This window comes from Macaca mulatta, chromosome 19 (assembly GCF_049350105.2).
Source record: "Macaca mulatta isolate MMU2019108-1 chromosome 19, T2T-MMU8v2.0, whole genome shotgun sequence".
NCBI lineage: Eukaryota > Metazoa > Chordata > Mammalia > Primates > Cercopithecidae > Macaca > Macaca mulatta.
In genome coordinates, this window is record NC_133424.1 from 24,921,228 (window position 1) to 24,949,184 (window position 27,957).

General features: G+C 44.9%; 1 long non-coding RNA gene across 2 annotated transcripts; it reads left to right on the forward strand.

Annotated features, from left to right (window-relative positions):
• Positions 1-264: 264 nt before the first annotated feature.
• LOC144336632 (uncharacterized) lies at positions 265-27,918 on the forward strand. 2 transcript variants are annotated; one of them, XR_013408818.1, is made up of 6 exons: positions 265-456; positions 6,209-6,304; positions 8,414-9,007; positions 9,364-9,507; positions 13,411-13,493; positions 20,041-27,918. It is a non-coding gene; the product is annotated as an uncharacterized LOC144336632 (long non-coding RNA). The 2 variants fall into 2 exon arrangements; XR_013408819.1 differs by lacking the exons at positions 8,414-9,007; positions 13,411-13,493; positions 20,041-27,918 and adding exons at positions 9,621-9,798; positions 9,899-10,745 and having other exon boundaries at positions 298-456.
• The last annotated feature ends 39 nt before the right edge of the window (positions 27,919-27,957 follow it).

Genomic DNA, 27,957 nt, shown 5'->3' on the forward strand with positions numbered 1-27,957 from the left:
GTATTTTTAGTAGAGACGGGGTTTCACCATTTTGGCCAGGCTGGTCTTGAACTCCTGACCTTGTGACCCACCCGCCTCGGCCTCCCAAGGTGCTGGGATTACAGGCGCGAGCCACTGCGCCTGGCCTGCCTGTTTTTCTGTTCATAAAACGCACTAATGCTGAGAGGAGGGCGGGCGTCGGGGGTGGTATGGGGAGAGTGTCTGTGCTTTATCCAATCATTGGCGCTGGCGCGGGAACCGCCCAATCAAGCGCACAGTTGAAGAGGAGGGCGTGGTTTTCGCCATTTGGCGGGGCCTTTGTCGCTCCCACCAGAGCTTGGGATCTGTCTCCACTCTTCTACGTTCTTCACCTCGGGAGCCCTTGGTGACTCTGTGACGGCCTCTGTTGCCCTGTGATCTGCAGGTCGGGAGAGACGCACAGCTAAGATGCCAGGACATCCTGAAAGCTGGGAAAGGGTGAGTGTGCGGGGTTGGGGCATCCCGAGAGGAGAGAGCGGGCTGTGTAACCGGCGGGACTGGTCTCCTTTCCGCTCCCGGGTTTCCGACCTGAGTCCCTGCTGGCGCAGTTCCGCGCCCGGACCCTCTGGCCGCAAGATGGCGGCTGGGCCCGCAGCCGGGACCCCAGCGTTCCGCCCCGTCCCTGCGGCGCCCTATCTGGAGCTCCCTGGGCAGCTCTGCACGCAGTCCCGAGTATTTCCCAGATTGTTCAGGGATGCCAGGCGGATCATCAGGGCAGAATCCTGACTCGGTGTGTGCGTGGCAGGAGCTGCGGCAGGTGGGGCTGCCAAGTCTCTTTTCTTAAACATTTTGTTTGAGACGGAGTCTTGCCTTGTCGCCCAGGCTGGAGTGCAGTGGCGCGATCACTACAACCTCCGTCACCCAGAGTCAAGCGATTCTGGTGCCTCAGCCCTCCGAAAAACTAGGATTACATACCTGCGCCACCACGCCTGGCTAGTTTTGTATTTCTAGTAGAGACAGGGTTTCTCCATGTTGGTCACGCTGGTCTCGAATTCCTGACCTCAGGTGAAATGCCTGCCTCGGCCTCCCAAAGTGTTGGGGTTACAGGCGTGAGCCACCACGCCTGGCCAAGAAAAGTATTCTTGTCCTTGTACCCAACAGTTAGCTGAATAGTTATAGGTAACATCAGATCAGGATCAAGAATTAGAGGCAGTTTTATTGTTATTTTTTAAGTTTTTGTTAATTTTTATTATTTTTTGAGACGGAGTCTCACTCTGTGGCCCTGGCAGTGCAGTGGTGCAATCTCGGCTCACTGCAAACTCCACCTCCTGGGTTTAAGCGATTCTGCTGCCTCAGCCTCCCAAATAGCTGGGATTACAGGTGCCCACCACCATGCCTGGCTAATTTTTTATTTTTAGTAGAGATGGAGTTTCGCCATGTTGGCCAGGCTGGTCTCGAACTCCTGATCTCAAGTCATCTGCCCACCTCAGCCTCCCAAGGTGCTGGGATTATAGGCATGAGCCACCGCATCTGGCCAGCTGTTTTATTTTTTATTCTGGCCTCACAGAGTCAGCCTGAGTCTCCTCTGTTTGAATAACTTTTGGAGCATCAGCCCAGGGCCACTACAGACCCTTTCACTAGCGCCTAATAGTCTGAGGCATTTGGGGGTGTCCTGTGCAGACTGGGGTCAGGCTGACAACAGAGTCCAATCTTCCTCTTATCTCAAACAAAGAAGAGTGAGTAATCCAGGGCTTGTTTCTCCCCTCATGGAATGTTCTTATTTGACATCCAAATGGGAGTTGCTCTTGTTTCCTGATACTTGGGTGAAGAACAAGTAGGAGGTCTGGAGGCTCAAATTGATAGGTAAACACATTGCTTTTATTATTATTATTTGCCATTAGAAGAACAGGTGAAATAATCATGGACTCTACTATTCAGGAATTATTATTCTAGAGCCAATAAATACATGGTTGAATTAGGAGTAATGTGATCAGAATGAAGAAGGGAGTTGCACAGAAGACTTGGGCTTTATTTGGGACACTGCTCTTATGTTGTGAGTTCTGATGTCACCACCTGAAGGGACATCATAGACAGAAGAGTTGATACAATTTTTTCTGTTGCTTTTCTCTTGTTAAGAATAGTTTCTAATGTAGTTTTTATAGAAAGTACTACATGTTTTGGTTAAATCGGTTGTTCGTGTGTCATGCAGAATAGAGATGAAGCTTAAACCATTAAAATCAGAAAAATTCTTGGGAGTCAAGCTCTTGTTGGTCCAGCTTAGGAAAGATAGAACACAAAATAAGCCAGCAGCATAGAGATGAGAAGAGGGCCAGCTCCCTACCCCAGCCCTATCCAGACCTACCCTCTTTGAGCCTTGTCCAGGTCTGACCCACACTGAAATCTCCCCTCACAGAACCAATTAGAGGAGATCAGACTCCTGTTTGGAACAACTATTGGATCTGCAGGAGTGTGAAACAGGTGTCTACCCTTGGTGTCTCTTCAGAGCTGGAGCTCACAATTTTTCCAAACACAAAAGCAAATACATGGGAACAAAGGAGTATACATTTTAGAATCTTAATGTCTTTCTTTCTCAATGAAACCAGTGCTTACATTTTACACAGCAACCTGTTTTACACTTCTGCAGATCCACAGTCATGAGAAAGTAAATAGAAACACAACAATTAAAAGTCTCTCTACTTACCCCTTCCTTTCTATATCCCTCCCATCTGTGTGTATTTAGCTTTTATAGTGATAGGGAAACCAGAAGAAATAGCCTAAGCCGTCATCTAAATCCTACTGGGAATTATGAGACACTTAGTACCCACCTTTCAAAGTTTTTTGAGGCTTAGCTGACACCATGCGAGTTTCCAAGCACAGTGTATTATAGCATACTTGGTGAGCACATAGTACAAGCTCAATAAACACCATATTAATGTATGTGTACATGTTGTTGTTCAAATGCAGATGTAGACATTACTACATTCTCCAGCCTTCTGTAAACTTTAAAAAGCTGGCGAAGCATGTGATTCTCTGAGATAGTGACTTGTGGTCTTCACTGTAACAAAAAGTATTTGTGTTGCAATAAGGGTATCAGATGTAAGGGACTCTGTGTGCTATGCCTGCTTTCTCTGAGTGCTGGAGAGCAACAGCGCATTAACAGGGAACTTTTGATAAACAAGCTAATTTCTGGACCCCTCCAAAACCTGCAGAATCACATTAGTTAGAGAGTGGCTCAGAATACCAAATGAGCTATATGCACATCGAAGCTTGAGAAGCAATGGTCAGCTAAGTGGTTCTTAGCCCAGGCTTCCAGTTAGGATTACATGACAAGTTTGAAGAAATACCACTACCTGTGTCTTCCCTACAGGTTCTGTTTTTTCATTATTATATTCAGATTAGTATTTACTTTTCCCTCCACCAATATCATAGCAGTAATTATGGGCCCATCTGTGCATTGGCCTCTGGATCCAATTTGTCTAATTATAGCTTACACTAACTTTATTCATCTGGCTAAGGTGTTTTCTGCCAAGTTTCTTCTCTATAAAGATATTTTTCTCTTTATTATGAAATGAGTGTCTTGGATGGATTGGTTTCCTAAGTGAGATTTATAAATTGTCACATTTAATCCAAAAACTCTGTTTCTTTTTCTTTTTAGGTTTTTTTTGTTTGTTTTTTGCTTTTAGCTTGCTTTGGAGAACAAATGATCTCATATTTGTTGACTGTAGATACCAGCTTTTGAAACTGGAAGTTCTAAAAAAGGTATTAGTTTTGTATGTTTTTATTTTATTTCATCTTTATTTTACAAGCATACATTTTATTTTTTGTATTTTCAGAGAAAGAGAACAAAAATTAATATATAACTAATATATCATCTTAAAAATATAAAATATGACATGACACATAAAGCCAAAAAAAATTTTTTTGTTGTTTTTTTTGAGACAGAGTCTTACTCTGTTGCCCAGGCTGCAGTGCAGTGGCACGATCTCAGCTCACTGCAACCTTAACATCCTGGGTTCAAGCAATTCTCCTGTCTCAGCCTTCCGAGTAGCTGGTACTACAGGTGCATGCCACCACGCCTGTCTAATTTTTATATTTTTACTAGAGACGGCATTTCACTACATTGGTCAGGCTGGTCTCAAACTCCTGACCTCAGGTGATCCACCTACCTCGGCCTGCCAAACTGCTGAGATTGCAGGCATGAGCCACTGTACCGGCCAAAGCAAAAAAATTTTAAAAAACACCTGATTCAGTAACAATAGCTCTTAATTTAGTTTATATTGTTAAATGTTTTGATCTTCATCCTTGTTTTAGGAAACACAAAAAAGCATACGCAAAGAGGCTTATAATTTTTATACAATTTAAAATATTTCTTAATTTCATTTAAACAGAAGTGTGCTACTCTCCCACTTTTCGTGTGTACATAGTTACCATTTCTATGGATGTATGCATAAAATGTAAGCATCATTTGATCAATTTTCTGTTGTTGCCTTGTGTATATTAATCTTCTCGGTTATAAAAACTGCTCTGGATGTTGTTTTACAGTTATCTCTCTGTATTGGCTCAGAAGTCCTTTTGAGATAAATTTCAAGTCAGACAAATAGGAGTAAAATGCAAAGTTCGGCTGGGCATGGTGACTCATGCCTGTGATCTCAGCACTTTGGGAGGCTGAGGCGGGCAAATCACGAGGTCAGGAGTCTGAGACCAGCCTGGCCAACATGGTGAAACCCCATCTCTACTGAAAATACAAAAAATTAGCTGGGCGTGGTGGCAGGCACCTGTAATCCTAGCTACTCAGGAGGCTGAGGCAGGAGAATTAAGCGCTTGAGCCCAGGAGGCGGAGGTTGCAGTGAGCCGAGATTACACCACGGCACTCCAGCGTGGAGACAGAGCAAGACTCCATCTCAAAAAAAAAACCCAGAAAAAACAAAAAAAAAACAACACACAAAAATAGCACTCAAAAATGCATATTCTTGTATTGATTCCTGTTTACATTTTGTTTTATATGTGCATATTAATGCTAGTTTTGTGGCTCTTATATTATTCTATTTCCACAGAATTAGAGAATACATTCGAAATATTACTGTGTTTAAAAGTATCTTATTTAATAACTCAGGTCACTCATAAGTCAGAACCAGTTATCTTAACTTTTTTATTTCATCTTGGGTCAAATTAGGATCTCTGCCCTTGACTGCATGATCAATGTGTTATTTATTTTTATTATAGAAACTATTGACATTCAGGGATGTGGTCATAGAGTTCTCTCTTGAGGTGTAAAAATACCTGAATCCTTCTCAGCAGAATATGTATAGAGATTTGATGTTAGAGAACTATACATACGTTGTCTCTGAGTCGGAATAACTTGCCTTCAAAATATCTAATGTCTAATAACTGTGATACCCTACCTTGTTTTAACCTGATTGTCTCTCGTAGCTGAGAGAGCTGGACAGACTCCATTTTAGTTTCTTCACTTGCAGCCCACTTACCCCACTCCCTTACGGACATAACTAGTGCAAGCTGACTCCAAACACATCCAGGAATACACTTACTGATAAGATACTGAGGCAAGCTGTACCAGCAGCTCCTGGGAATGCATTCAAAGCCCCTGAGTTTATCACTTTGTGATAGTTTAAGCCCCTGCACCTGGAACCGTTTATTTTTTCTGTAACTGTTTCTGTAACCATTTATCTTTTTAACTTTTTGCCTGTTCTGCTTCTGTAAAATTGCTTCAGCTAGGCTTCCCCCTCCCCTTTTAGACCAAGGTATAAAAGGAAATCTAGCCCCTTCTTCGGGGCCGAGAGAATTTTGAGCGCTAGTGTCTCTTGGCCACCGGCAATAAAGGACTCCTGAATTAGTCTCAGAGTGTGGTGTTTCTCTACAACTCACTGGGTTACAACACGAGGGCTTTATTTCTTTTCTTTTTAGAATGTCTCCTTGGGAGGTAGTACTTTGTCTGAGTGAATTTCAGAGTTTTGCTTTCAGGAAAAAAAAAATTGTTGATGTAGAAAAAAATCTTCCTAGTATTTCCAGCCCTCCCCCTTAGTTTTGATTCATTCAAACTTGAAAATGAAGCTTAGAATTTCTAGACTTACAATACTTCCTACATATTCTAAAGAAGCTGGTAGGAAACAGTATTTTGGGGAATAATTTTTCAAAATCTCATATAATTTCCCTTTTCTCTACTGAGCACAGTACTGAGCTGGAAATTACAGATCCTCCAGCATGAGTCATCTGACTTTTTATTAAAAAACAGGTCTTGCCATCTCTAAGCTGGACCTGGTGACTTTTTTGGAGGGAAAGAAAGAGCCCTGGACTGTGAAGAGTGAGGAGACCATAGCTGCACAGCCAGGTAAGTGGGAGTAAAGATGGTAGGTGGCCTGGGTGAGAGGTTCGAAGGTCAAGAAGCCAGATTTTTTTTTTTGTCTTCCTTTATTTTGTTCTAATATATATATGTGTGCAGATCTGTTTTATGTACAACAATTGATTCTATCAGATAATCAGACCAAGGCATTCCACTGGTAATTTTCCTTCAAATCAATTCAGGTGAAATTAGGTATTTATGCACTTCCTGGGCTATCAAAACTTGAGATTTCATTATCAACTTTAGTTCTGAAGCCATACACACAATTCAAAATATACATTAACTAGGTTAAATCAACAAAAGTGGGCTGAAAGAAACCACAGGATTCAAACAATGAAACTGTGTATTTTGTTTGCATGAGAGTCACAATGTGAGCAGCAAGTATTTCACATATCTCATGGCTCTTCAGTGTAGAGGGAGTGGCTTCTGAACATCTAAGGTTATTACACAGCAGGTGGGCAAGCAGTTGGTGTGGCCTCCTGGAGGCTGCAACCAGTGCTAATTTCTTCTCTGCCTCTCCTTTTTTAGGTTCTGTTTTTTCATCTTTCTTCTTTCCTCTTTTTTTTTTCCCCCTTGAGATAGAGTCTTGCTGTGTTGCCCAGGCTGGAGTGCAATGGTGCAGTCTCAGCTCATTGCAATCTCTGAATCCTACAATCAAGTGATTCTCATGCTTCAGCCTCTGAATAGCTGGCATTACAGTTGTGTGCCATGATGCCTGGCTAATTCTTTGTATTTTTTTAGTAGAGACAGGGTTTTGCCATGTTGGCCAGTCTGGTCTCGAACTCCTGACCTCAAGGGATCCTCCTGCCTTGGCCTCCCAAAGTGCTGGAATTACAGGTGTGAACCACTGCACCTGGCCTCCTTTCCTATTTTCCTATTTTTTTCTCCCTTTCTGTCTCTTTCTTTCTGTCTGTCTTTCCCTCTATTTCTCTCTTCCTTTTTTTTTTTTTTTTTAATATTTCTTTTTGTTTCTTTTTAATTTTTTTTTCCTTGTAGAACTTGGTTTCTTTTTCCTTCCTACCTTTCTTCTTTCCTTTGCTCCTTTCCTCCTGCCTGTTTTCTTTCTTACTACATGAGCATGCCATCATGCCTGGCTAAATGTTTTATTTCTTGTAGTAGAGACGAGGCCTCGCTATGTTCCCAGGGCTTGTGTCAACAGCCATTTCTTCCATTTCAGCTTCCCAAAGTGTTGGGATTATAGGTTTGAGCCACCATGTTCTGCCCACTTTTATTTTCTTCTTTTTCCTTTCCATTCTTCCTTTTTTTTTGCTCTCTTTTCTTGCTTGCTTCCTTGTTTCTTTCCTTCATTTCTTTCTTTATTCTACATTTTTCTTTTTTTCTTTTCTTTTTTTTTTTTTGAGATGAAGTTTCACCCTTGTTGCCCAGGCTGGAGTTCAATGGCGTGATCTCAGCTCACCGCAACCTCCACCTCCCTGGTTCAAGTAATTTTCCTGCCTCAGCCTTCCGAGTAGCTGGGATTACAGGCATGTGCCACCATGCCCAGGTAATTTTGTATTTTTGGTAGAGATGGGGTTTCTCCATGTTGGTCAGGCTGGTCTCAAACTCCTGGCGTGAGGTGATCCTCCTGCCTCATCCTTCCAAAGTGCTGGGATTACAGGCGTGAGCCACTGTGCTGGCTCTTCTTCTCTTTTTCTCTTTCTCTTTCTCTCTTCCTCTTTCTTTCTCTTTCTCTTTTTCTTTTTCTTTTTTTGAGATGGAGTCTCGCTCTGTCGCCCAGAGTAGGTGGGAAGCTCTCAGACTTAGTTGCCAGAGGGACGGTTTTGAGCGCGAGCGCCACACATAGCCTGCAGGGTGGACCCAGTAGCTTCCTGGTCAGGCCGTCAGGTGACCAGATGTGGGCTGCAAGCTGTGGCCAGTACTTGAGGCCACTGGCCTCACGTTTGGGTTGATCAGAGATTGAAAGCTTAGGAAGGAAGGCCAGCGGACTTAGAGGCCGGCCGCTGAGGTGGGCCACCTTGGGGGGAATAAGTTTCCAATGGGGACAGCTTCAGGCCGCGAGCGCCACACGTGGCCTGTAGGGTGGAACCAGTGGGCTTCTGCCTCCGCCATCAGCTGGCTTTTCCTTCTGGCCGCCAGGTGTACAGGATGTAAGCCACAAGCGTAGGACTTGGTCGCCAGCTTAAAATGTTTAAGATGGACCAGATGGCTCTCGCCGGTGCAGTACCGCTTAGGTCCAGCAGAGAAGTTCAATGATGGTTCACTGTGCCCTCCACCTTCCTGGGCTCATGCAGGTGATCCTCCCATTTTGGCATCCCAAATAGCTGGGGATCTGGGGATCGTTCTGTTTGTTTGTTTTCTAGCCCCACTTTGAGTTTGTTTCCACAGTACATTGAGTTCTGTAGGTTTTTGTGTTTTGGGTTTTTTTTTCTCTCTCTCATGCTCCTTCCTGTATACTGAAGTTGCTGTTGTTTTAGATTTCTTTCACCCAGGCTTAAGTGCAGTTACCTGATCACAGCTCACTGCAGCCTCAACCTCCCTGGGCTCAGGTGATCCTCCCGTCTCAGACACCCTGCCTCCTTAGTAGCTGGGACTAAAGGTATAGGGCACCACACTGGCACATTATTTTGTATATCTTCCTTTTTATTTTTGTAGAGATGGAGTTCCATCATGTTTTCCAGGCTGATCTCAAACTCCTGCAGTCAAGCGATCGCTTGGCCTCGGCCTCTCAAGGTACTGAGCTTATAGGCGTGAGCCACCATGACTGGTTCTCTCTCTATCTACCTACCTGCCTACCTACCTATCAATCAATCTATCATCTATCTCCTTTTTTTTTGTTTGTTTTTTAAGAAGAGACGTGGTCTTGCTATGTTTTTCAGGCTCTGGTGTTTTTTATATATATATATATTTTTTTAATTTAATTATTATTTTTTAATATAGGTGTTGTCTCACAATGTGGCCCCCAGGATAGTCTTAAACTGCTGGGCTCAAAGTATCCTCCCGCCTGGACCTCCCAAAGTGCTGAGATTACAGGCATGCGCCACCGTGCACGGTCTTGGTCATATTTTTGATGTGTTGTTTCTTTCCAGTCCAGATGTATTATCTCATCCCTGAACATGTCTGACAGTGTGATTATGACATATGACTTTACCCGGCAACAGAGTGAGTTGATGCTCCCGCCTGAGCCCAGCCCACAGAAAGGATTGTGACATATCGTTGGACCCAGAATTGAGGTGATGTAACTATTCTACTGCCCTGGCACTGCCCACAGAAGACATTGTGACATATCGCTGGGTCTTGTACCCAGGTGGTGTGAGTCTTCTCTCCAGCCTTGGCTCTTCCACAGGGGGCATTGTGTCATATCGCTGGGCTCCACACATAGGTTATGTGACTCTTCTGCCTGTGCCCTGCCCATGTGGCCCATTGTGACATATTGCTGGGTCCAAAACCTAGGTGATGTAACTCTACTGCTTAGGCCCTGCCTACAGAGGACATTGTGACATATCCCCGCATCCGTCACACAGGTAATGCAGCTCCCTTCTGCTTGGCCCCGACTCACAGAAAGGATTGTGACGTATCACTGGGCTCAGCACCTGGCTAACATGACTTTTCTCCTCTTCCTAGGTTTTTGCCCACAGGGGATATTGTGACATGTCACTGGGCCTAATACTAAGGTGACATTACTCTTTTGTCATGGCACTGCTCTCAGAAGGCATAGTGATGTATTCCTGGGCCCAGAACAAATGTGATATGAGTCTCCTGCCTGGACCCTGCCTACAAGGTGCATTGTAACATACCTGGGGCCCTTTGACTATTTTATTTATTGTATTATATTTTATTTATTTTAATTTTATTTTTGAGACGGAATCTCACTCTGTCACCCAGGATGGAGTGCAGTGGCGTGATCTCTGCTCACTTCAACTTTTGCCTCCTGGGTTCAAGTGATTCTCCTTCCTCAGCCTCCTGAGTAGCTGAAACTACAGCTGTGTGCCACCAAGCCCGGATAATTTTTGTGTTTTTAGTAGAGACAAGATATCACCCTGCTGGCCAGGCTGATATCAAACTCCTGACCTCAGCCGATCTGCCGGCCTTGACTTCCCAATGTGCCGAGATTACAGATGTGAGCCATTGCTCTTGGCACCCATTGACTATTTTATGTGACTCTTCTCTCTTACCTGGACATTGACCAAAAAGAGATTGTGACATATCTTTGGACGCAGCACCAAGGTGACGTGACTCTCCTCTCCTGCCTGGGCCTTGCCTATAGAATAGAGAGTGACTTACTGCTGAATGTAGCATACAGGTGATATGATTCTTCTGCTGACTCCCAGAAGTCACTGTAACATATGTCTGGACCCATTACTGAGACTGTGTGACTCTCTTCTCCTTGGGACCTGTCCACAGTGGGGATTGTGACATATTGCTTAGCCAAGCACCTACATTATGTGACTTTTTATTTATTTACTTTTTAAGATGCAGTTTCGCTCTTGTTGCCCAGGCTGGAGTGCAATGGTGCCATCTGGGCTCAGCTGGGATTACAGGCATGCGCCACCAGGCCTGGCAAATTTTTTTTGTATTTTTAGTAGAGATGGGGTTTCTCCATGTTGGTCGGGCTGGTCTCCAACTCCCGACCTCAGGTGATCCGCCTGCCTTGGCCTCCCAAAGTGCTGGGATTTCAGGCATTAGCCACTGCACCTAGCTTCGATATGACTCTCTTCTTATGCCAGGGCCCTGCCCACTGGAGTGATTTTGACACATAGCTGGGACCAGCTCAAATGTTATGTGACTGCACACTTCTTCCTGAGCCCTATCCATGAGGTGCGCTGTGTCTTATATCGGAGACCCTTAATCCTTTAGTTAGGTGATGTAACAATTTTTTTTTTTTTTTTTTTTTTGAGACAGTGTCTGGCTCTTTTGCCCTGGCTGGAGTGCAGTGGTGTGATCTTGGTTCACTGCAACCTCCACCTCCTGGGTTCAAGTGATTCACTTGCCTCAGCATCCTGAGTAGCTGGGATTATAGGCGCACATCACCACAGCCAGCTAATTTTTGTATTTTTAGTAGGGACGGAGTTTCACCATGTTAGCCAGGCTGGTCTTGAACTGCTGACCTCAAGTGATCCACCCACCTTGGCCTCCCAAAGTGCTGGGATTACAGGCATGAGTCACCACACCCGGCCGATGTAACTCTTTTGTTTGGACCCTCTTCTTCGGGTATTGTGACATATTGCTGGGCCCAGAATCTAGGTGATGTGACTCTTCTCTGCTGTTCCATCTCTGCCCAAAAAGAGATTGTGACATACCACTGGGTCAAGAACCTAGATGAGGTGACTCTCGTCTCCAGCCTGGTACTTGCACACATTGTGTATTGAGATATATCACTGGGTCTAACACATAGGTAATGCAACTCTCCTGCATGGGCCCCGCCCATAGAGGTATTATGAAATATTTTTCTATTAATCACCTAGGTGATGTGACACTCCTACCTGGGAACTGCCAAAAAAACCGTATTGGTACATATCACTGGGCCCAGCACCTAGGTGATGTGACTCTTTTCTCATGCGTGGGCTCTGCGAACTGGGGTGTTTATTACATATAGTTGGGCCTAAACCCTAGGTCGTGTGATTCTTTTGTTTTCCTGAGCTGTTCCTCTTCATAGAGAACATTTTGACATATTTTGAGGCCCATAATTTAGATGATGTGACTCTCTTGGATGGGCCCTCCCCGAAGTGGGTACTGTGACATATTGCTGAGCTCATTATATAGGTGATGTGACCTCTTGCGTGGGCCCTCCACATAAGGGGTAGTGTGACATATTGCTGAGCCCAGTACATAGGTGATGTGGCTCTTCTTTATGGTTTGGGCTTTGCCCAAGCAGGGATTGTGATGTGTTGCTGGACTCACCACCTATGTGTTGTGACTCTCTTCTTCTGCCTAAGCCCTGCATGCATTGTGTGTTGTGACATATGCCTGGATTCAACACCTAGGTGATACAACTTTGTGGCATGAGAACTGCCCACCGAAGTATTATGTCATCTTTCCATCACTTAGATGATGTGATTCTTTTATTTTTCCTGTTTCTGGCATATTTTGGCTATAGTGACATATCATTGAGTTTAACACCCATGAAATGGGAGGCTTCTGCCTGAGCCCAGCACATAAGTGGCCTTGTGACATATCTTTGCATTCATTATCTAGGAGGTTTAACTCCCCTTTTTGCCTGCACCCTGACCACTGGGAAGATTGTGGCAAATCACCGGACTCAGCAATCAGGTGATGTGTTTTTCCTGCCTGGTCCTTGCCCACAGATCATTGTAACATCACTGGGCCTAGCATCCAGGTGATGTGATTCTGCTGACTGTATTCTGCTTTCAAGAGGAGACTGTAACATATCCCTAATTGAGCACCCAGGTGATGTGACACTTCTGCCCTGTCCCTGTCCCTGCCCTCTGACATATCACTGCCCCAAAAGGCGGGTGAGGTGAATCTTTTGGTTAATCCCTATTCACTGGTGGATTGTGATGCATATTATCCAAACTTACAGGTACAATATGACTTTCATACCTCTAAACAACCAATAGCAGATACATTATCTCTCATAGCCAGGGTCAGGAAAATGAGTAATGTCTTGGGTTTCTTCTTTGTATGAAGATCATAAAGAATTAATACTCTCTCACTGTATAAAGTTGTCAAGAGGTACAGAGAATGTCCTAACAGAACTCAGCACACAGGGGAGGTTGTGACACTCATATGCATAGCCTGCCAACAGTAAAGACTGTCATCCTTCCACGTAAACACAGCTCACTGTTGAGGTTCCGAATCTCATATGCAGATGCAGTTGAAAGTTAGAAAATTAAATCTCATGTTAATTCGGTCCATAGAGAGGTTAGTGTCTCTGAGACCAAGATTCAGCACACCTGTGAGTCAGTGACTTCACTAAAATGACACCATTTGCAGGAGGGACTGAAGTTCCCATACACAAATCCAGACCATCATGGAGATTGTCACTCATGTACTTAACACCCAACATACAGAGGATATTACGTCTCATACCTAGAACTAAGACATGTGTGAAACTGTTAATCTCATACCTTGACCTTAATTCAGGTGTGTTTGTGACATACACCTTTTTTTTTTAGCACCTGAGTAATTCGACTCTACTGCCTGAGCTGAATGTACAGATGGGATTGTGCCATATTTCTGGACCCAGCATTTAGGTGATGTGAGTCTATTCTCTGGTCTTAGTGCTTTCCACAGAGAACACTGAACATATCACTGGGCCTAGTGTCCTGGTGATGTGACTTCCCTCTACTTCCTGGGCTTTTCCTAAGAAGGGATTGTAATATATTGCTGGGTCAGAACCTAGGTGATGTGACTTTCCTCTGCTGCCTGGTTCCTCTTGTACATTGTGTATTGACATGTGGCTTGTTCTAACACTTTGGTGATGTGAATCTCCCACATGGGCCCTGCCCACAGAGGTGTTATTACATATCTTTTCATTCATCACCTAGGTGATGTAATTCTTCTGCCTGGGCCCTGCCAAAAGGGAGGATTGTGACATATCACTAGACCCAGCACCTAGGTTATGTAATTCTTCTGCCTGGGCCCTGCCAAAAGGGAGGATTGGGATGTATCACTAGACCCAGCACCTAGGTGATGTGATTCTTCTGTTTTCTCTGGGCCTCAAATATTTTGGATAATGTAAAATATTACTAGGCCCACTACCTATGGGATTGCATGCTCCTGCTTGGGCTCTGCCCACAGGGACCTTGTGACATATATCTGCATCCAGACCTAAAAGGTGACACTTCTTGCATGCACCCTGCCCTGCACAGGAAAGATTGTGACATATCCCTGGAACCAGACACCAGGTGATGTGGGTGTTCTGCCTCTGTCTTGCCCCCAGGGAGCATTGTGACATAGTGCTGAGCTCAGCACCCAGGTGATGTGACTCTGTTGCCTGTGCTGTGCTTTCAGGAGAGAATTGTAACATATCCCTGGCTGAGCAGCCAGGTGATGTGACACTCCTGCTTGGTTCCTTCCCTCAGGGAAGATTGTGAGATATCCTTGGCTGAAATCCCAGGTGATGTAACTCTTGCTAACTCCCTACGTACAGGCTAAATGGTTACATATACTATAGTCAGCTTATAAGTGCAGTGATGACTCTCATACCTCAAGTCAGCTATTAGAAGAAATAGTGTCTCTCATAGCCTGCCTTAGATGAGTCACATCCTTAGTCTTCTCTTTTTATGAAGGTCATAAAGAATTGCCACACTCTAACATATATAATGCCCTCGAGTGTTACAAAGAGTGTTATCCCAGGGCACAGCATAAAAGTGAGATTGTTTCTTATATGCACACCTCACCAACTATTAGGATTATCACCCTCACACAGGGAAAGAGCCCATGGCTGAAGTCTTGAATCTCAAATGCAAACAGACTGTCAAATGCAAACACTGTGCACAGTTGGAATTGTGACTGTCATATATGAGCCTCCAGTCACAGTTGAGATGGTGACACATTTCTAAACTCAGAACATAGCAGATGAGGACTCTATTCTCTAAACCCAACAAACTAGAGAGAGGTTGACTCTAATACCTAGACTTAGGGCCACAAGTATGGTCATGGGTGTTTACAAACATGATTTAAGAGTAAACTGCCTCTCATTTATACTGGATAAAAACCTTGAGTAGTATAGACGGTGTACTAACCAGGCGCTGTGGCTCACGCCTGCAATCCCAGCACTTTGGGAGGCTGAGGTGGATGAAACAAGGTCAGGAGTTTGAGACCAGCCTGACCAACATGGTGAAACCCCGTCTCTACTAAAAAATACAAAAAATTAGTTGGTCATGGTGGCGGGCCCTGTAATCCCAGCTACTTGGGAGCCTGAGGCAGGAGAATTGCTTGAACCCCGGGAGGTGGAGGTTGCATTGAGTCGAGATCACGTCACTGTTCTCCTGCCTGAGTGATAGTGCGAGACTGTCTTACAAAAAAAAAAAAAAAGAAAGAAAGAAAAAAAAGGAGTGTACTAACAACATCCAGCACACAGGGGTGATTTTCTTTTTTTCTTTTTCTTTTTTTGGGATGAAGTCTCACTCTGTCACCCCAGCTGGAGTGCAGTGGTGCGATCTCAGCTTAGTGCAACCTCTGCCTCCGGGTTCAAGTGATTCTCCTGCCTTAGCCTCCTGAGTAGCTGGGATTACAGGCACACGCCACCATGCCCAGCTAATTTTTGTATTTTTAGTAGAAAGGGGGTTTCACCATGCTGGCCAGGATGATCTCAATCTCCTGACCTCATGATCCGCCTGCATTGGCCTCCCAAAGTGCTGGGATTATAGGCATGAGCCGCTGCAGCCGGCCTGGAGATTTTTACAGTCATATGAACACCTATTGAACAGTATACATCATCATACTCTCACATAAACAGCCCACTTTTGAAGTTCTGGATAGCATATAGAGAAAGTCAAAGGTGGAAAAATTGACTCTCGTATATGGATCCAGTCCACAGGTGAGTTGGTGACCCTAAGAGCAAGATTCAGCACACCTATGAGGCTGTGACTTCACTAATTAGACAAAGTCCGCAGGAGCAGTATAGGCTGTCAGGTACACATTTAGTTCACTGATGACATTGTAACTGCTGTTCTTAGACACAACATATAGGAAGGGTTAACCTCCTTTACCTAAAACCGGAACATGTGTGGGATTGTTAATTTCATCTCTGCACCTTCCCACAGGTTTAATTGTAACATTTTTCTCTGCCCGACACCTGAGTGATCTGACTCTCTTGCCTAAGACCAGCCCACAGATGGAATAGTGACATATTGCTGAACCCAGAACTGAGGGGATGTGATTCTATTTTTCTGCATTGGTGCTGCTCACAGGGGACATTGTGACATATCACTGGACCTTACACTTAACTGATGCGAGTCTCCTCCCCTGCCTTGGCACTGCCCACAGAAAGCATTGGGACATGTCTCTGGGCCCTATACCCAGGTTATGTGACTCTCCTGCCTGTCTCCCGACCACATAAGCAATTGTGACGTATTGCTAGGTTTGACACCCTGGTAATGCAACTCTACTGCCAAAAAGGAGCATTACGACATATATTTCCATTCATTACCCAGGTGATGTGACTGTCTTCTCCTGCCTGGTCCCTGCTCACAGAGGGAGTTGTAACATATCCCTTGGCTCTGTACCAAACAAGTGTGATTGTTCTTTCATCATAAGTTCTGCTGGCAAGGGAGATTGAGACATATTGTGGAGCTCTACGCCAGTGTGACATTACTGTTTTGCCTTGGCCTGGACCTCAAAAGGCATTGTGACATATTGCTGGGCCCAGCAACAAGGTGACATGAGTTTCCTGTATGGACCCTGACAACAGAGCATTATGACATATCTTTAAGAGCATCAACTATTTGATATGACTCTCCTTTTCTACCAAGGCTTCCCCACAATGAGAGATTGTGACGTATCTTCTTGCCCAGAAATCAGGTGATGTGTTTCTCCTGTCTGAGCTTTGCTTGCAGGGAGCATTGTGACATATCACTGGTCTCAGCACCCAGGTGATATGACTCTACTGTCTGTGCCCTGATTTCAGGAGGAAATTTAACATATCACTGACTGAGCACACCCAGGTTTTAACTCTTCTGCCTGGTGCCTGCTCTCAGAGAAGATTGTGACATATCCCTGGCCTGTTACCCAGATGATGTAACTCTCCTGCTCTCTCCCCTATTCACAGGGGAGATTGTGACATATATCTTTGTTCAGATCATAGGTATGATGTTGACTCTCATATCGAAATCAGCCAATAGGAGACATACCGTCTCTCATATGTGGGCTTAAGTACATGGGTAAGATTCTCACTGTCCCCTTTGTAGAAAGGTCAGAGAAAATTACACTCTCTCACATATTGTATAAAACCCTCAAGTGGTACACAGAGTATCGTAACGGCTCTAGAAAACAGATGAGATTGTGTTTTATGTATGCACACTTTGCCAATTGTTAAGATTGTCACCCTCATCCATGGATAGAGCCTTCTGGTGAGGTCTTAAGTCTTACATGTGGATGCAGTGCAGAGTTGAAATTGTGACTGTCATATGTGAACATCAGGCAACAGCTGAGGTGGTGACTCATTAGTAAGCCTAGCTTATAGGCAGGTGACAACTCTCATATCTGGGCGTAGAGCCATAGGTACGATCATGGGTCCATACCAGCACAAATGTCTCCCTGTCACAAAAGATTGCGACTCTCATGGGAACCTTATAAATTCCTCGGTTGGTACAGAGAGTGTTCTAACTAGGCTCATTGTACAGTTGAGGTTTTGACACTCATGCACACCCAGCTGACGGTAAAGATTATCCTCTTTTCACATGAACACAGTCCACTGGAGGTTCTGAATCTCATATCCAGAGACAGTTGCAAGTTGGAAAATTTACTATTATAAGTGAATCTAGTCCACAGTTAAGTTGGTGACTTTCAGACCAAGATTGAACACACTGTTCGTCTGTGATTCCACTAAGGTGACACAGCCAGTAAGAGGGATAGAGTCTCTCATTCAGTGATTCAGCTCATTCTAAAAATTGTGACTTGTGTACTTAGATTTAACATGCAGGAGGTGTTGACTGTCATACCGAGAATTGTGGTATATATAGGATTGTTAGTCTCATCCTTGGTCTTTCCTTCAGGTGCGATTTTGACACACTTCTGCCCAGCAGCTGAGTAATGTGATTCTTCAGAATTGGCCCAGCCTAGAAATAGGATTGTGCCACACTGCTGGACCCAGCACCTAGGTGATGTAACTATTCTCCTGCCTTGGTGCTATTCAAAAAAGACATTGTAGCATATCTGAGAGCCTTGCACCCAGGTATTGTGAGTCTCCTCTCCTGCCTGCTGCTGCACACAGAATTGGGATGTGTACAGGATTGTTAATCTCATCTTGGTCCTTCCTGCCCGTGTGACTGTGACACATGCCTCTGTGTAGAACCTGAGTGAGTTTACTCTCCTGCCTGGATTTAACCCACAGATGGAATCGTGACATATCGCTGGACCAGAAACTAGGTGATGTGACTCTCTTTTCTTACCTCTGTGCTTTCCACACAGAGGTAAGAAATTGTGACATATCACTGGGCCTTGCATCCAGGTGATGCAGGTGATGGGAATTTTCTTTTTCTTTTTCTTTTCTTTTCTTTTCTTTTTTTTTTTTGAGACAGAGTTTCGCTCTTGTTGCCCAGGCTGTACTGTAATGGTACAATCTCGGCTCACAGCAACCTCCGCCTCCTGGGTTTAAGCAATTCTCCTGTCTCAGCCTTCCAAGTAGCTTAGATTACAGGCATGCGCCACCATGCCCGGCTAATTTTTGTATTTTTAGTAGAGACAGGGTTTCTCCATGTTGGTCCGGCTGGTCTTGAACTCCTGACCTCAGGTGATCCACCTGCCTTGGCCTCCCAAAGTGCTGGGATTACAGTTGTGAGCCACCGTGCCTGGCCAGTGATGGGAGTTTTCTCTCCTGCTTTGGTGCTGACCACAGTGAGCATTGTAAAATATTGCTGCCATCACCCCTAGATTATGTTACTCTCCTGCCTCTGCTTTGCCCACATGGGTCATTGTGACATATTACTGGGTCTAAAACCCAGAAAATGTAACTCCCTTATTTAGGTTCTGCCTGCAGGAGCCATTGTCACACATCTCTGTGCTCATCACCTGGGTGATGTGACTGCCTTTTACTGCCTAGTTCCTTCTCACAAAGCATCTTGTGACATATGGCTAGGTCCAGTACCTGGCTGGTGTGACTCTTCTTTCTAGGTTTCACCTGCAGCAAAAGTTGTAACATACCACTGGGCCCAACAGCATAATGACATTGCTCTTTTGCCTTGGGCCTCCCCTCAGAAGGCACTATAAGATACTCATGGCCCCAACACTGAGGTGATGTGTGTCTCCAGCTTGGATCCTGCCCACAGGGGGCATTGTGACATATCTCTTGGCCCATCAGATGTTTAATGTTATCACCTCCCCTTTCCTACCCTGTGTTTGCCTATAAGAGACATTGTCACATGTTTCTTGGCCCAGCACCTAGGTGATGTCTTCCTGGGACCTGTCCATATGGGGATTGTGATATATTGTGTGGCCCAGAACTTACTTGATGTGACTCTCCTCTCATGCCTAGGCCCTGTTCACAGGTGTGATTGTGACACACAGCTTGGCCTAGCCCCTAGATTATGTTACTCTTCTCTTATTCTTCAGTCATTTTCACAGGGGGCATTGTGACATATTGATAGACTGAGAACTTAGGTGATGTGACTCTCCTCTAGTGCTTGCAATAGTTCCAAAAAGAGAGTTTGATATATTGCTTAGCCAGGATCCTAGGTGGTATTACTCTTTTCTCCTGCGTAAACCCTGCATACATTATGTATTTTGACACATCACTGGGGCCAAAACCTAGGTGATGTAACTCTCCTGTGTGGGCTTTGCCTACAGGGGTATGATGATGTATCTTTTCATTCATCACCCAAGTGGTGTGACTCTCCACTTATGCCTGGGTCTTGATGAAAGAGGAATTGTGACACATCCCTGACCCTAGCACTTAAGTGATTTAACTTGCCTTTATTGCCAGAGCATGGCATATTATGAGTATTGTGACATCTCTGGGCCTGACACCTAGGGGATGAGAGGTTCCTTCCTGGGCCCTGCCTATAGGAGGCTTTGTGGCATGTCTCTGGCCTCATTATCTAGAAAGATGTGACTCTTCTCTTCTACCTGTGTTCTTCCCTCAGAGAAAATTGTGACATCACTGGACCCAGCAATTAGAAGATGTTTCTCTCCTGCCTGAGCCTTGCCCACAGGAACATGTGACGTATCTTTAGGCTCAACACCCAGGTGGTGGAATTCTGCCACCTGTGCCCTGTCTACTTAGGCTATTGTGAAACTGGTTTCAATACCCAGGTGATGTAACTTTCCTGCCAGGCCACTGCCTTCCAGGGATATTGTTACATACCTTTGTGCCAGTCACCAAGGTGATGTGAATCTTTTCACCTGCCTGGTCCTTGTTCACTGGGGGATAATGCTATCTATTGCTGGTTTCAGCACCGAGCTGATGTGACTTGCCTCTTCTTCGTAGATTCTGCCCACAAAAAAACTGACACATCACTAGGCCCATCAGCAAAATTATTTTGCCTGGCCCTGCCCTTAAAAGCCATTGTGACATATTGCAGTGCCCAGCACCAATGTAATTTGTCTCCTGCCTACTGGGGACATTGTGACATATCTCTTGGTCCATCAACTATTTGATGTGACTCTACCTTCTTACCTGGGCTTTGCTAATAGTAGAGATTGTGACCTATCTCTGGGCCCAGCACCTAGATGTTATGACTCTCCTGCCTGGTCTATGCCCACAAAAAAGAGAGTGACTTATACTAGGATCAACCCACAGATGATTCCATTCTTCTGCATGGCTTATTGTGACATCTCTAGGTTCATTATCTAGATGATGTGACTCTCCTTTTCTTCCTGGGAACTATCCATAATGAGGATTGTGACACATCACTTGGCCCAACACCTATGTGATATGACTCCCTTCTTTTGCCTGGGCCTATCAGTTTGGGTGATTGTGTCATATAGCTTTACTTGGCACCTAGATTATGTGACTGTCCTGTTTCTCTTGAGTCCACAGAGGTCATTGCAACATATCCCTGAGCCCCTCATTTAGGTAATTTGACTCCTGCCTGGGCCCTCCCCTCAGTGATTTTTGTGACATAGTTTTTGACTCAGCACCTAGGTAATGTGATTCTTCTCTACTGCTTGGACTGTGTCACAGAAGGTATTGTGATGTGTCACTGGGCCTGACACCTAGGTGAAGATACTGTCTTCTCCTGCCTGGGCCCTGCATAAATTGTACATTTTGACATGTCACTGGGTTCAACACATGGGTGATTCAACTCTCTCACATGTACCATGAGCATGGGTTATTGGGACATTTTTTTTTTGTTCATCACCTAAGTGATGTGACTCCTCTCTGATTCCTGTCAAAAGGAAAGATTGTGACATGTCACTCAAACCAGAACTTCGTTGATGTGACTCTTCTGTCTAACAACCACATATTTTGGTTATTGTGACATTTCACTGAGCCAAACACCTAAAAAATGGGAGGCTCCCACCTCAGCCCTGTCCCCAGGGGTTCTTGTGACATATATCTGCATCCATTACATAAAAGATGTGATGCCTTTTCTGCCTGCACTCTGCCCTCAGGAAAGATTGTGACACACTGCAGGGCCCAGCCACCAGGTGATGTGTCTCTCCTGCATGTGCATAACTTTCAGGAGAAAATTGTAACATGCCACTGGGTGAAAACCCAGATGATGTGACTGTCCTGCCTTTTCACAGCCCTCAGGGAAAAAAATTACATATCATTTGCCCAGCATCCAGGTGATGTCACTCTCCTGAGTGGTTTGTGCCAACAAGTTGGTTGGTGACATATATCTCGGCCCAGCTCACAGGTTTGATGATGACTCTAATACCTCGTACCAGCTAGTAGAAGAAATACTATCTCTCACAGCTTAGAAAAAGGAGTAAAATTCCTGGCTGGGTGTGGTGGCTCACGCCTGTAATCCCAGCACATTGGGAGGCCAAGGTGGGCGGATCACCTGAGGTTGGGAGTTCAAGACCAGCCTGATCAACATGGAGAAACCCTGTCTCTACTAAAAATACAAAAAATTAGCCAGGCATGGTGGCACGTGCCTGTAATCCCAGCTACTTAGGAGGCTGAGGCAGGAGAATCGCTTGGACCCAGGAGGCGGGGGTTGTGGTGAGCTGAGATCACGCCATTGCACTCCAGCCTGGGCAACAAAAGTGAAACTCCATCTCGCAAAAAAAGAAAAAAAAGAAAAAGGCGTAAAATCCCGGTCTGCTCTCTGTATGAAGGTTATAGAGAATTACCACTCTCTTGTATATTGTATAAAGCACTCGGATGGTACAGAGCATGTCATCATAGGACCCAGCAAACAGGTTAGATCATGTTTCATGTAAGCACTCCCTGCCAATTTTTAGGATTGTCATCCTCACACATGGAAAAGCCCGCTGATGAGGTCATAATTGTGAATGGATGCAGTCCACAGATAAAATTGTGACTATCATATGTGAACATGTGGCCACACTTGAGATGGTGACTCATTTCTAAACCCAGCTTATAGGTGAGTGAGGACTCTCCTCTCTGGAGCCAGCCAATTGGAGAGATGTTGACTCTCATAACTAGACTTAGGGTCACATTAGATCATGGGTCCAAAGCAGCGCAAAGCTCTCAGAGCAGGTTGCAACTCTCATGCACACCATATACAGTCCACAAGAGAGTGCCCTGACAGGGACAAACACACAGGTGAGATTGTGAAATTTATATTCACACCCAGTCAGTACCAAAGACTCATCCACTTACACTCTTCTTTTGTGGTTCTGAATCGCACTTTTGGAGGCAGTTCAATGTTGGAAAATTGACTCTCATTTGTGGATTTTGTCCACAGTTGGGTTAGTGACTTATTAACCAAAATTCAGCACAGCTTTGTGACTGCAATTTCACTAAGGAGCATAATTTATTTATTTCTTTTGAGATGGAGTTTTGCTCTTGTTACCCAGGCTGGAGAGCAGTGGTGCAATCTTGGCTCACTGCAAACTGCTTCCTGGGTTCAAGTGATTCTTCTGCCTCAGCCTCCTGAGTAGCTGGGATTATGGGTGCCCACCACTGTGCCAGTTAATTTTTTGTATTTTTAGTAGAGCTGGGGTTTCACCATGTTGGTCAGGCTGGTCTTGAACTCTTGACCTCAAGTGATCTGCTTACCTTGGCCTCCCAAAGTGCTGGGATTACAGGTGTGAGCCACCATGCACAGACTAAGGCACATCATTTGCAAAAGAAATTGAGGCTCTTATGCACAGCTGCAGTCCACCATTGAGATTGTGACCCCTGTACTGGAGGTATTGACTCTCATCCTTTGACTCAGGACATGAGTGTAATTGTTAATATCATCACAAGACCTTTCTACAAGTGTCATGTGATATACATCTTAGCCCAGCATCTGAGTTATTTGTCTTTTTATCCTGGTCCCAGCTCACAGTGCCATATCACCGGGCCCAGACCCTTGGTACTATGATTCTATTCTGCCTTGATACAGCCCACAGTGGTCATTGTGACATATTGCTGGGTGTTGCACCCAGGTGATGTGAGTCGACTCTTCTGCCTTGGTGCTACCCACAGATGTATTGTGACATATTGCTGGGCCTATGTTATGTTAATCTTTTGCTTGTACGCTAAACACATAGGCCATTGTAACGTTGCTGAGTCCAACACCTAGGTGATGTAACACTTCATCCTGGACCTGTGTACAGAGGGGATTGTAATATATGTCTTCACCAATCATCCAATCACCCTGGAAATGTGACTGACTTTTCCTGCCTGTTCCCTAATCACAGGGGATGTTGGGACATATTTGTTGGGCCCAGCTCCTAGCTGATGTGATACTTTTTTTAGGTTTTGCTCACAAAAGAGATTATGACATATGACTGTGCCTAACACTAAGGTGTTGTTACTATTTTTTGCTTTGGCTCGGCCCTTAGAAGGCATTGAGACATATGACTGGGCTCAGCACTAAGAAGATGTGAGTCCTCTGCCTGAAGCCTGACCACAGGGAGCACTGTGACATATTTCTTGACCCATTACAATCTCTCCTATGGGCAAAGCTGAGGTAAATGCCCTTTTTACCTACGTGATATGACATTCCTCTTCTGCCTGGGCCATGCCCACAGAATAGAGAGTGACTTATTGCTGGGGCAAGCAAAACAGTGATGTAATTATTCTGCCTGGTCCCTGCACACAGGAGTCACTGTGATATATGTTTGGGCCTCCCGCCTGGATGATGTGACTCTTTTCTTCTGGGGTTTGTCCACAGTGGGAATTGTGATATGCCATGTGATGTAGCTCCTATGTGATGTGACTCTTCCTCATTCTTGGCTTCTTTCCACTGGGGTGACTGGAACATAAAGCTGAGCCCAGCATCTAGGCTATGTCTCTCCTCTTCTTTATAAGCCCTACTCACAAAAGACGTTGTGATGTATCTCTAGGCTTTTCACCTAGGTAATGTGACTTTTTTACCTATGTCCTCCCCTCATGGTTATTGTGAGATACTGCCTAGGTGGTAGGAATCTCTGCTACTGCTTGGGGTGTGATTAAGAAGAAATTGTGATGTGCATTTAGGTGCATCCAGCACCTAAGTGATGTTACTCTCCTTTTGTGCCTGAGACCTGCATGCATCTTTTTTTGTGTGTTTTTTGGTTTGTTGGTTTGTTTTTGGGATGGAGTTTCACTCTTGTTGCCCAGGCTGGAGTGCAATGGTGCAATCTCAGCTCACCGCAACCTTCATCTCCCAGGTTCAAGCAATTCTGCCTCAGCCTCCCGAGTATCTGGGATTACAGACATGTGCCACCAAGCCCAGCTAATTTTTGTATTTGTAGTAGAGATGAGGTTTCTCCATGTTGGTCAGGCTGGTCTCGGACTCCCAACCTCAGGTGATCCACCCACCTCAGCCTCCTAAAGTGCTGGGATTACTGGTGTGAGCCACCGTACCTGGCCAGCATCACGTATTTCAACATGTCTCTGGGTCCATCAACATGGTTATGTGACTTTCCTGCATGGGCTCTCACACAGAACTATTCTAACACATCTTTTCATTCATTATCTTGGCGATTTGACTTTTCCGTTCCACTTGAGTACTGCCAAAAGAAAAGTTTGTGACAGATCGCTGGACTTAGCACCTAGGTGATGTGACTTTTCACTTGCCTGAGACCTGCGTATTTTGGTTATTGTGACATATTACTGAAACAAACACCTAGGGGTTGGAAGGCTTCTGCCTGAGCCCCTCCCACAGAGGACCTTGGAATATATTTTTTTTTTATCCATCACCTGGGAGATGAAACCCTCTACTTCTACCTTCATTCTTCCCTTAGAGAAGATAGTGATATATTGCTGGGCCCAGCAACCAGATGTTTTGTCTGTCCTTTCTAGGCTTTGCCCACAGTGAGCCTTGTGGCACATTTAGCTGAGCCCAGCACCCAGGTGATCGTACTCTTCTTCCTGTGCCCTGCTTTCAGGAGAGGATTGTAACATCTCTGGTTGAGGACCCTGTGATGTGACTCTCCTGGCTGGTGCATGCTGTCAGGGAAGATTGTGACATAACCCTGGCTCAGCACACAGTTGATGTGACTCTTGTGCTTGTTCTCCACCCACAGGTGGAATTGTGACATAACCTGGCCAAGCACACAGATGTAACGATGATTTTCATAGCTCGAGGAAGCCAGTAGGAGAGATAATGTTGCTTATAGTTACGGTTAGGAAAACAAAGAAGATCCTAGCTGTTCTTTCTATACAAAAGTCATAGAGAATTAAAACTCCCTCACATATGTAAAGCCCTAGTGTGTTGGAGAATGTCATAAGAGGGTCCACCATGCAGATGAGATAGTGTTTGTCCTATGAATACACCACCAAAGTTTAGAAGAATTGTCATCCTCACACATGGACAGAACCCTCTGGTGAGATCCTGAATCTCACATCAACGCACTCCACAGTTGCAACTTTGACTGTCATATGTGAACATATGGCCACAGCTAAGATAGTGACTTTTTCTTTTTCTTTTCTTTTTTTTTTTTTTTGAGACAGAGTCTCACTCCTGTTGCCTAAGCATGGAGTGCAATGGCACCATATCGGCTCACCGCAACCTTCGCCTCCTGGGTTCAAGTGATTCTTTTGCTTCAGCCTCCCAAGTAGCTAGGATTACAGGCATATGCCACCACACCTGGCTAAGTTTGTATTTTTTGTAGAGATGAGGTTTCTCCATGTTGGTCAGGCTGGTCTTGAACTCCCAACCTCAGGGGATCCGCCCACCTTGGCCTTCCAAAATGTTGGGATCACAGGCATGAGCCACTGCACCAGATGGCTCTCTTTTTTTTTATTATTTTTATTTTTTTTATTGAGACGGAGTTTCGCTCTTGTTGCCCAGGCTAGAGGGCAATGGCGTGATCTCGGCTCACTGCAACCTCTGCCTTTCAGGTTCAAGCAATTCTCCTGCCTCAGCCTCTTGAGTAACTGGGATTACAGGCACCTGCCACCATGCCTAGCTAATTTTTTGTATTTTTAGTGGAGACGGGGGTTTCACCGTGTTGGTCAGGCTGGTCACAAACTGATGATCTCAGGTGATCCACCCGCCTTGGCCTCCCAAAGTGTTGGGATTACTGGCGTTAGCCACTGCACCCAGCTGGTGATGACTCATTTCTAAACCCAGCTCACAGGAAGGTGAGAATTCTCTTATCTGGACTCAGCCAATTAGAGAGATGTTGACTCTGGGCTTACAACCACAGAAAAGATTCTGGATTTCCTTCTTGTACGAAGGTTACAGAGGATCACCACTCTTGCATATTGTATAAAGCCCTCAGGTGACATGGAGAGTGTCATAAGAGTGCACAGCACACAGGTGAGATAGTGTTCTTGAATGCACATCCAGGCAACAATAAAGATTGTCATTCTCCCACATAAACATATCCCACTGTTGAGGTTCTGAATCTCACACGTGGAGGCTGTTGAAAGTTGGAGAACTGACTCTCATATGTGGATCTGGTTCACAGGTGGGCTGGTGACTCTCAGACCAAACTTCAGCATACACATGAGGCAGTGACTGCACTGAAAGGATAAGTCTGCAGAAGAAGTTGTGGCTCTCTTGCAAAAAGTCTGTCAGCTCTTGAGATTTTTACTCATGTACTCAGACCCAACATACAGGAAGTGTTGACTCTCATATCTAGAATGTGGACATGTATGAAATTTCTAATCTCATTCCTGGAATTTCCTTCAGGTGTGATTATGTCTGCTAAGCATTGTAGTGATTTGACTCTCCTGCCTTGGCCCAGCCCAGAGATGAGATTGTGACATATCTCTTGATTCTGCACCTCAAAGATGTGACCCTCTTCCAGCCTTGGTGCTGCCCACAGGTGGCATTGTGACATATGGCTGGACCTTCCACCCAGGTGATGTCTTTTTTTCTTGGCGCTGCCCACAGAGTGCATTGTGACATATTGCTAAGGTCTACACTCAGGTTATGTGACTCCTTTTTTTTTTTTTTTTTTTTCCTAAGCCCTATATTTGCATGTTAGGGCATATTACTAGGACCAAAATCTATAAAATGGGAGGCTTCTGTCTGGGCCCTGTCTTCAGAGGGCCTTGTGACATATCTTTGCATCAATCACCTAGGAGATGTTACTCCATTTTTGCCTGCATTCTGCCCACAGGAAAACTTGTGAATTATCACTAGGCCCAGGTATGGGGTGATGTGTCTCTCCTGCATAGGCCTTGACCATAGAAAGCATTGTTACCTATTGCTGGACTCAGCACCCAGGAGATGTGACTCTGCTGCTTGTATCCTGCTTTCAGGAGAAGGTTGTAACGTATTCCTGGCTAGTATTAAAGTGATGTGACAGTCCTGTCTGGTTCCTGCCCTCAGTAAAGATTGTGATGTATTCCTGGCCAAAAACTCAGGTGATGTGACTCTTCTCTCTGCCTATTCGTAGGTAGGATTGTAAATTATATTTTGGCCTAGCTCACAGGTGCAATGGTGAGTCTCATACCTCAAACTATCCAATAGGAGAGATGCTGTCTTTTATAGCTAGGC